Genomic DNA, 10,045 nt, shown 5'->3' on the forward strand with positions numbered 1-10,045 from the left:
TAACTTTCTATATTGAGCACCCCGACCTAATGAAGCACACAGGAAAAAAAACAGAAACCAAATCTTGGGTCAGACTCCAGAATCTGCAGGAAGCTATGGAGCCTGTTTGCCCAGAGCTTAATGAATAAGCGTTGATGCTGCTTCCTTGTTAATATATGTCACACAGCTTGGAGAACTTAAAACTCTGTGATAAATGGAAGAACGTGAAGCTGGCAGGAATAAAGAGGAGGAAAAAGGAACAACTAATCAATAAGTAGCGGCCCTGGGGGTGAATGGTGATTTAATGGGGGGGTACTGCAGACAAGCGAGGCAGGACTGATGATGATAGTATAGATGATGGATGGATGGATGCACAGGTCACAGAAGAGTGGAGACAGATGGAAGAGGCGCTAACAGATGGAGAGATGACAGGAAGAGCGGAAGAGATTCCATGGCGTGCACAGAGAGGGAAGGGGGCGGGAAAATGTGATAGTGGTCTAACAGTTAAAGTGAGTGATTGCAGAGCAGCGGTTTGAGCTCTGAAGGTCCTGAAACACTGCTGCACAGGATGGAAGACGTTACTTTTTTATGTCGAAGGTTTAAAGTTTTTCTGAAACTGTACTTCCGGGCCTCCGTTTAGATAATCGACTGAAGAGAATATCAAACAGTCCCATTACCCAGCAGGCCCGCTGAAACACTGCTGCCCTTGTGTTCTCTAAAATGAATGACAGCATGCAACAATGAGGTGCTGTTTCATTTCAAAACACTGATCATCAATGCAGTTTTGAATGCTCACTCTCTGTTCACACGCACGCAACACACCCTGTCTTCAAATCAGTTAAAATTGAGGTTAAGCATGAACTTGCATGACTTGAGCACCATTAACATGCTGTTATGTTAAACATGCCTTGAAAGCACTTCAAACTGGTGCAGTGAAGCGGCGAGTATATCTAATAACACACAAGGTTCCCGACAATACCTGAAATTGTGTTAAATGAAGCAGTTCAGGTGACGGTGTCCGTCTGCACGACCTCGCCCGCATACTGTCAGGCCATGCGCCACACTGTAAGACTGTAACTAAGTGAGCATGAATGAAATTAAAGCGACAACATTGCAGTGGGTTGTTAACACTCTACTGAGGTGTGAGCTCCATTATCTGGGGAACATTTCCCAGCCCAGCAGACTCGGTGGGCCTGCAGCACAGAAGAGCTTCTTCACAAGCAGCCGCAGTTGTTCTCACTTTCTGGTTTTGTCATTTACAAACATACTCCGCAAAGACTTCACGTGTTTAGATCGTTGTCCTTCACACATTTGGGTGGCACTTTGTGAAAACACACTTACTTCACTTTGAGTTCCTAAAATCTTTCTACAGTATCGCTTATGACTGATTGCCTTACATCAGTTCATTTTTATGTGGTTCAAATATTTGAATGCGCACACAGTTAATGGTACAGTTGCAGGAAAAACTGGACACTATCGCACAGCCCACTTAGAACAACCTGAACCAACTGGCACAACTAAACTGTGGCCAAGCGATCCATCTTTCTTTTAGCATTGCTAATGCACATGTTTTGTGTTATCTAGTCATGCACAGTCATGCACATATGCAAATATCGCTGTAACCATAGGTCGAGCCAGTAGCACTGGGGGGTTTTTTGGGTGCGATTTACAGGATAAAGGGGCTCTGGAAGTTATCCTGAAACTCTGCGGCAGTTTGGGTTTGGTGTAAAAACCTAACAGAGATATTCTCCGGTGGGAAAAGAGAATCTGCAACAATTCAAACGCGATGTGAGGAAATAAAAGTGACACAGTCGTGCAGATGGAAAAGACTGAGGGTGAGCGAGGGAAGGGAGATAAACCAAAGAAATAATTTGAGCCACGGAGAGGTCGTGGGGAGAGATGGGAAGGATGAGAAGGCTGCGGAAAGAGAAGACAGAGGAGAGGGATGAACACGAGCAGCATTGCAGGACTGCACAGAGGTCGTGAGGCAAGGAGAGGTGGGGAGGGGAGGAGGAGGAAGGGAGGTACAGGGATGGAGCTGTAAGTCTCCAAGGAGATTTCTGTGTCACTGCGAGCTCTTTGTGTGAATATGTGTGACTGTAAGTGTGTGTGTGAGCATTAAAGTATCCGAGCCGGTGTGAGTCTCAGAAAATGTCATAATGTGTGAGCTTATTTTTACTTTTTTATGAATATGTGAGTGTGTGTGTGTGAGAGAGAGAGATAGTGAGAGATAGATAATGTGTCAGGAAAACAGAATGAAATACAAGTTAAACATCAGGAGAGGAAAGTTCACTGCCTGTGGGTGTATTTCACTTTGGTTTCAAGCAAAACATCTAGCTGTGTGTGTGTGTGTGTGTGTGTGTGTGTGTGTGTGTGTGTGTGTGTGTGTGTGTGTGTGTGTGTGTGAGTGTAAAACAGGCACCGGTAGCACAGTGGAAACTGTTTTAATTGTCTAATTTACACGTAATTCCCCGTCCATTAGATGCAGTAATAACTGATGCACTAACGGTCATCAAGGCTCTGCAGTATTCTCATTCTGCTTTCAGTTTTGGCTTTTCAAACTAAGAAAATGTGTCCATATTTGACCTGCTTCCTCTGAAAAAATGCCAAATGTACCACCCACCCTCTGTCCTTCAGAGATTCTCTAAAGTAAATTCCTTTTTTTTTCTTTTTTTGTTTAAATTCAAGTCAAGGTGTCCCTTTTTTAAATACGCTGCTTCTAAAGGGCAGATTTCTCCACCTCCAGGCTCAGTCTTGTGAGCATAGTCAGTGACCTTGAAGCACATCTGGCATCAAAGATGTGGCTATGTAAGGCCAGATAGGCTGCCACATGTGCCTTAAAATTTATAGATAGTAATAGGTTGCAAAAAGCTCGTCGTCATTATGAACAACCAGGACAAAAAGTCCTCATAAATTTATCGAAATGTTCCAGGTCTTTGGCAACAGCCCAAAGACCCGTCTAAAGAAACAGTCCCACCCACAGGGTAAGGAGACTAGCTCTGGCCTTCAATGGGATTAAGGACAGAAACAACAATTTACCCAGTCCACATTTTGGATGTTCAGATTTCCCACTGACTCAGTCTGACTTGCTTTGGTCCATATCTGTGTGGGGTTAAGTGTGACTGGTATGGATGTGACTGTGAATGGTTGTTTCTCTGTGTTAGCCCTATGATGGATTGGTGACCTGTCCAGGGTGGAGCCTGCCTTTCCGCAAACATTAGCTGGGCAAGCCTACAGCCAGCAATCCTGTTTGGTTAAATAATTCATAAAAAACAAAAAAACTGATAGATGGATGCAATAAATTAAATTTAGCTCCCTTCTTTGTTTCTGCTTTTGCTCCTGATGGAGAAGTAGTAATTCCTGCCTTAGAAAGATGGATTAAAAGTAAATGTATAGTGCTGTGCAAATGTTTAATCTTGTTATATCTTGGTAGGATAATTAGGAAATAGGTGCATTGGCTTATTGAAACATGCATATAAATATTTGGAAATGCAGTGTATAGCCTCCTGAGAACCAGCCTATTCATTTATGTCCTCTGTAATGGACATTTGTTTTGGTCTATACTTTTGATTTATTTGAGCTATCCTTATAAGTCATTATGTACTAAATAGAGAACATCATGGGCTTTCCAATGTTACCCCATGTTCGGATGGCCTCTTTTAACTCCAAAAAAGTTCAGTGGAAAGATTGATTTTTCCTCGGTTCTCATTAGGTTAAGGCAAAAACAGTGGGGGTTTCATTCTAATGAGCTCTAAAGTCGCTATTTGGTATGACCACCTTAATTCTTTAGCACAAGGTTTCTCTTTGACAAGGTTTATTGTAATTTCTTTAAGTAGTTTTCAGGAGTAGTACTCGAGGCTTCTTGAAAGACATTCAAAGCTCCTCTTTGGATGTTGGTTGCCTTTAGATGATCCCACACTGCTTCATCAATGGTGATGTCCGGGCTCTGGGGAGGCCAATCCATGACTGATGGTGTTTCACTGTGTGTTTTTCTATCCAGGTATGATTTTACTGCACTGGCAGTGTGTTTGGGATCTACTACTGCCAATCAGATACTTTACCAATCATATCTGATGGTGGATCAAAATCTGATGGTACTTTTCTGTGTTCAGAATTCAGTCAGTTTTGATAGGATAAACGCTGCTGGGCTGGGAACCATGACAGAGCCTCCATCATGTTTTACCGATGGCTGCCACTGATTTTCAGTTCAGGTCTTGTGGGAGTTTTTTTGGCATACCTCAGCATTGTCCCTTTACTCTGGCTTCTTGACCGCCAACCTTCCATTGATACCATTTCTGACGAGGCTTCAGTGAACAACAGATGGCTCAACTGTTGGTCCAGATACATTTCTTGGGTCCTGTGTCAGGTCTTTGCTGGATTTCTTCTTGTTGTTTTAGGCCTATCACTACTGTTTTTGTGTCATTTCTTGGCATAGGCAACAGATTCTGTCCATTTTTCCTTGAGAAAATGACAGTTTCTCACTAGGACCTTCTGGGATAGTTAATATTAGGAAACAAAGCTTTGAGCAGGCAGGTGAGTTCCACATTCAGGCTGATTGAAACTAATTGCTGGCAGTGTTCAAGACTAAATGTGAGTCGGCTCTAGCCTTGTGGTTCTGGAGTTTACTGTGATTTAATCACAGCAGAGAAGTGGCACCACCTGAGCCTGCACTATTTATGACCGAGAGGTTTTTTCTCCAAAGGTGCATTATGAAGTCGCACGACCTTGAAGTGACATCTCCTTAAGACAGAGAGATTTAGTAAAGAATAACCAAAACAAAGATATTGATTCTTACTATTACTGACATTTTGCAAACTTACATAATTAATCTGTTACTACTTTGGGTTTGTTTTCGTTTTTTTACTTCAGTCTGTTGTGGCTACACTTGGTTGCCCTAAATTTAGCTTTACAAAGAAGATTCCAACCGTGTGTTTGTGCGTATTCATGTGTGTTTGTGTGTGTTTGTAACAGTAGTATTGTGTGGTGATTGCCCCCTGTGACTAGCCCCCTAGCTGGTGTGAATACAAATGAGAGAGAAAAGGGGTGTTCCCATTGGACACAAATCGGAGGGAGAGAAGAAGAAGAGGAGGAACTGTTGCTTTGAGCTCATTGGACCCCATTTTAGCAGGAAAACTTGGATTGTTTTCCTCCTCCCATTATTTTTCTTTCCCAGTGTCCCTCTTTCTGTTTTCCTGATGTGTGCAAGCTTCTCTAATTACTACTATCCCCCTGTCTTTATGCTCTTGCCCTACATCTCTCCCTAATCCTTACCCTTTTTATTTCCACCACACTTCATCGCTTTCCTTCCATCCTTCTGTCCAATCTGTAAATCATTAAAGACTCTCTCTCCTTTCCCTCTATCCTTCCTTCCCTCTCACTGCAGTGCAATTGTTGACTGATCAGACTGTAGCCTCAGATTAGATACGACCCTGCGGCCGTAATCAGCCGCCAGCTTTCCTGCTCCTCGCAGATAATCTGCTTGTGTTCAGGAACACAAAAATCTGCCGATAAATCTGTTTCCCACTGTAATACATTTATACATGTACACAACACTGATGCTACAGCTAGCGGCAGAGAGCACCGAGTGGAAAATACATCATCCTACTTTGCTGAGGTAAAACTAGCAGCATCGCAGCATTGAAACACTGTAGCACACATTCTCCATTTTCAGTCTCAATGAAGGGAATAATTCAGCTTGTTGCACATGCTTCTTTGCTTTCCCGCAGAGTTAAATGAGATAACCGACACCACTCTGATGTTTGGAACTGCAGCTATGGTATATTTCTTGAGTAGGGCAAGAAACTTCCTGCAGTAAAACATCAAACATTATTTTACAGCTTCCTACTTTTACATTTGAACATAAACAACATACCTGCCTTTCTCTGGTTTTCAGAAAGCAGAGTGCTGAAGTGCATAAAGCATAAAAGTCTGCAGCACTCTGCTGACTAATAACTTAAAAGCTCCAAACCTCCTCTGACATTTACATCAGCAAAAAACCTGTGAACCCATGGGATTGGTTTCAGTGGCTAAGCAGCTCATGTAGGTGTAATGTGTACGGGCTTCAATATTTTTGTCTCTATACTGTATTCTCTTTATGCAGAATCTGTAACTAATTTTTTTCACTGCTCTTAAAACAATGAAGGATTCCTGGTTTAAAGTAGGCTAAAGTTGACTGAAAAGTCCTTTTCACTTTTAAGCCACTTTTTAAGCATATTCGTTGTTATTTAACTTAGAGATTCATACACACAGTAAACAACCTTAAAACCAATAGCATATTAAAGACAACTTTTGAATGCAAGAAACTGCAGTTACTTAGTAGCTTCTTATTTCTGGTTGTTCCAGCAAAAAATGTATGAATGACACACCAAGTTCTTGAAGTAAATTATGTTTACTGTGTGTCATTACATACACACACACATATATATGTGTGTATGTTTGACTCTAGAATAATTTGGTATACAGACGAGTTCATGGTCGACTCAGTGACTGCAAGGTGCCCATGTCCTGTGACTCCAAAGCAAGTCCAAATCATCACCCCTACACCACTCTGCTTGACAGCTAGTGTAAGGTGTTTTAGATACAATTTTGCAAAACGAATAAGAGAAGAGTCTGTCTCCTGGCAACACTTCCAAGTATGACATAATTGTTTAGTCTTTTTCTAATTATGCTGTCACGAACTTTAAGTTTATGATATCCATAACAATCACAACAAGTCTCTCTTTTGATTTTTTTTGCAGTTTCTGAGCATTGCATGGTCAGACTTTGCTAGGACATCCATCCCTCGCCTGTGAGTCCTGTAAAACCTCTATGATCCTATTGTATAAAATATAGTGGGGTCATAAATGATCCATTCAAACGTGCTCACTTAGGGTTAGATTAATAGTCTCTGACATACTGTGACAGTAATTAACTGTACAGTAGTGAAAACCTTATGACCTAACCTGGGCTGCTTTTGCCGCTTCCAGCCTCGCTTAAGGAACTGGCAAACATGTCATCCAGATGTGAACCAAATGCTAAGACACATCTGACATCTGGCCATATATGAGGCAGACCTGTGGCTGAGATGAAGTCAGTGAAAGCCAAATGTGGCCCATTGGAGAACTGCAGATGTGCAGATGCAACGTTTAGGCCAAATACACAGTGCTTTCTGGCCATGCAGTCCCTGGAATATAACTATATATAAATAAATATAAATATTTTTATATTGTTTTTACTGTGCTGGATTAGAAGCTTCAACCTTACTAAAATCTTTACACAAGCACAGCATTTCCCCCCCTTGTTTGTATAAAACCATCACTCCAAATCATAACTATACTCTTGTGATCCCACGGTGCCTTTCTGTCCATATGGTGGAATCTTGCCGCCTCGTTTTGCAACGCCATCGGGGCCAACGCTGCTTTCCAACACATTAATATTCATCAGTATAGCTTTAATCTCTAGAAATTGGGTTACTGGCAACAGAGGACTACTCTCCTCTCTCCTCTGTGTCTCATTTTGCTGATGAACTTTTCTCCTGTGTGTTTGCCTCTGCATAATTACAGAAAGGCTGGATAAAGTAATAAATAGGGACGAGAAAGATGTGAATGAAGAAGATGGTAAGAGACAGAGAGAAAGGGGTTGTATAACAGACGGGGTATAAGGGACGAGGGATAAAAAAAGAGACAGCTGTGACGTCATGGCCACTTTAAGTAGGTCAGGCACGAAGTTGTGATGTCACTCGCGCTGCAATCAACCCATCGGGCCAATGGCGTGCGGAGACACACCTCCTTTTTCCACCACGACTGCCACCAGGATAATAAAATGCACCCCCCTCCTCTTCGCCCCTACTTTTCTGCAGCTGTCTCAAATCACACACATGCACACACCCAGTAACACACACGTATACATTCCTGCAGCTATAAACACCACTGCTGACTGTAACAGTACACTACTGTAATTCTCAAGATGCAGCAACTTCCATTTGTCTCGTCCTTTCTTATTCTTTTTTCTTTCTTTTTGCGCTTACGCCCTTTCCAAAATTCAGCTCTCGGCAAAGCCTTTACACTCAGTCAGACGAGACGCTTCTGATGTTCTTTTGACTTTTAGCATCAAACACATCCACTTCCCCTTCATCAAGACTTGATAGGAGTGGATTCTCACATTCTGTTGTATAAGTGAGTGTTTGTGTGTGTGTGTGTGTGTGTGTGTGTGTGTGTGTGTGTGTGTGTGTGTGTGTGTGTGTGTGTGTGTGTGTGTGTTAGATTCATACCAACCCCAAGGCTGAGGCACATTATTTGTGACAGAAGATAAAAACTTGTCGGTGTAAAGGCCTAATTTGTCAATAGCTTTATGTTCCCCAAGAAATCTTTACAACATTTGACAGGACAGAACCAAAAATATTACAAAAAACAAAATAAAATAAATAAAAACAGATAAAAATAATTTGGGGAGGATTCTGGTGTAAGCTCCATTAGCGGAGGTCAGACAGGCAGGAAAGCAGTGTGCGGTATTCTCAAACAACATAATGAGACAGTGACACTAACATGATCCTAATTATCACTAGAAATGCACGGCTGAGCTGATTTTTTTTCCCTGTATAAATGTTCTCATTTTCACCTCCTGCGCTCAACAAATAAACGAATCACAAAAAAGTTGCTTGATTGATTGCTTGTGTTTCTTGTTCTTTAAAATTAAAATGTTGTTTACAAGCCTTCCAGTCACAAAGATTTTTCTTTTGTCATTCTTGTAAGGAAGCTACACTTGGCTGAACTGTAAGTCAGTGTTGTATGTGGTTTACATCGAGAATAATGGAGAATGGAGAAAGCAGAAAGATGCTGATGTTGATGGTACTTTAATGTGTTCGTTGGTACTTCATACCTTATCATTACTGTTCTTTTCCAATTCTGGTGTTGATTTGAACAAACAAAAAAAAAAAGAAATTTACCAAAAACTCATCCATAATCATGATTTACTCAAAAGTTTGAGTTAGTATTTTGAAATCTTGAGATAATAACGCAACAGGATCAAGTTGAAATGCTAACTTTTGTCTGTGCTTTAACATCCATAATTTGCGTCATTAAACTCGGCATCTCGACTGTGTTTGGGGTGTTGTCCCATTTTTAAGCATTTTAATGTAATTATCTGACAAATGACATTCTTTGCTGTGTGGTTAAACATACATCTTTCTCAAAATTTTGAGTTATTTTCTCAAAATTTTGACTCAACTCGAGTTAAGAAGTCAAAATTTTGAGAAAAGTAACTCAAAATTTCGAGTTAGCTCTGTGATTCAGCTAATAACACAAGGATTTCATCATTTGTGAAGCCACGCTGAAAATTCTCAGTAATTGGTGCATTCATGAATGGCTGTAATACTGGTAGCTTAGCTGTAGCATTTGTAGCTGAGGGCTTCAGCTTCCAGGTAACAAGGAAATGACATCATTCACATAGATTACTGATTGGCAGTGCTAACTCAAAATTTCGCTATCTTGAAATTTCGAGTTAGCAAAATTTCGAGTTAGCGCTGCAAAATTTTGAGTTAGTAAGTCAAAATTTTGAGAAAGATAACTCGAAATTTTGAGTTATTGATATTTTTTTGTTTTGGTTTGGTTTTGTGGTGGAAATGGGTTTCCATACCTTGCTAACCTAGCTAGCTAGCATTAACTAATGATATACCTAGTTGTGAGACCACACCCACTGTCTAATAACTTGTCAGTCACAAGGTCTTAGGCAATGATCCTTATTTCTGACAAAATGTACTTACCTGTTTTATTAACAAGTGACTAAACTTATGAACTCAAAGGAAAGGTGTTTACCGCCATCATGGCAAATGGTAATTTTTCCATAATTTCATATAGGACTGGATGTCTTGTTGGAGCCACAGGCTATCACCGCCTGGTAGTCATTAAAAAGCAGACGGCTTTAAGTCGGTTCACTTTTTAGGCACAGAAGTCGACTGTCATAATTTTACTATCTATGATAGCATAGCGCTCTACACTCTTGTCATGAGTGGCGCCTGGTGGCGTCGGTGATTGACGTCACTGTGACTATGTTAATCTTTTAATTACAAGCTGAAATTGTAATCAGATAT

This window comes from Oreochromis aureus, linkage group 3 (assembly GCF_013358895.1).
Source record: "Oreochromis aureus strain Israel breed Guangdong linkage group 3, ZZ_aureus, whole genome shotgun sequence".
Classification (NCBI taxonomy): Eukaryota; Metazoa; Chordata; class Actinopteri; order Cichliformes; family Cichlidae; genus Oreochromis; species Oreochromis aureus.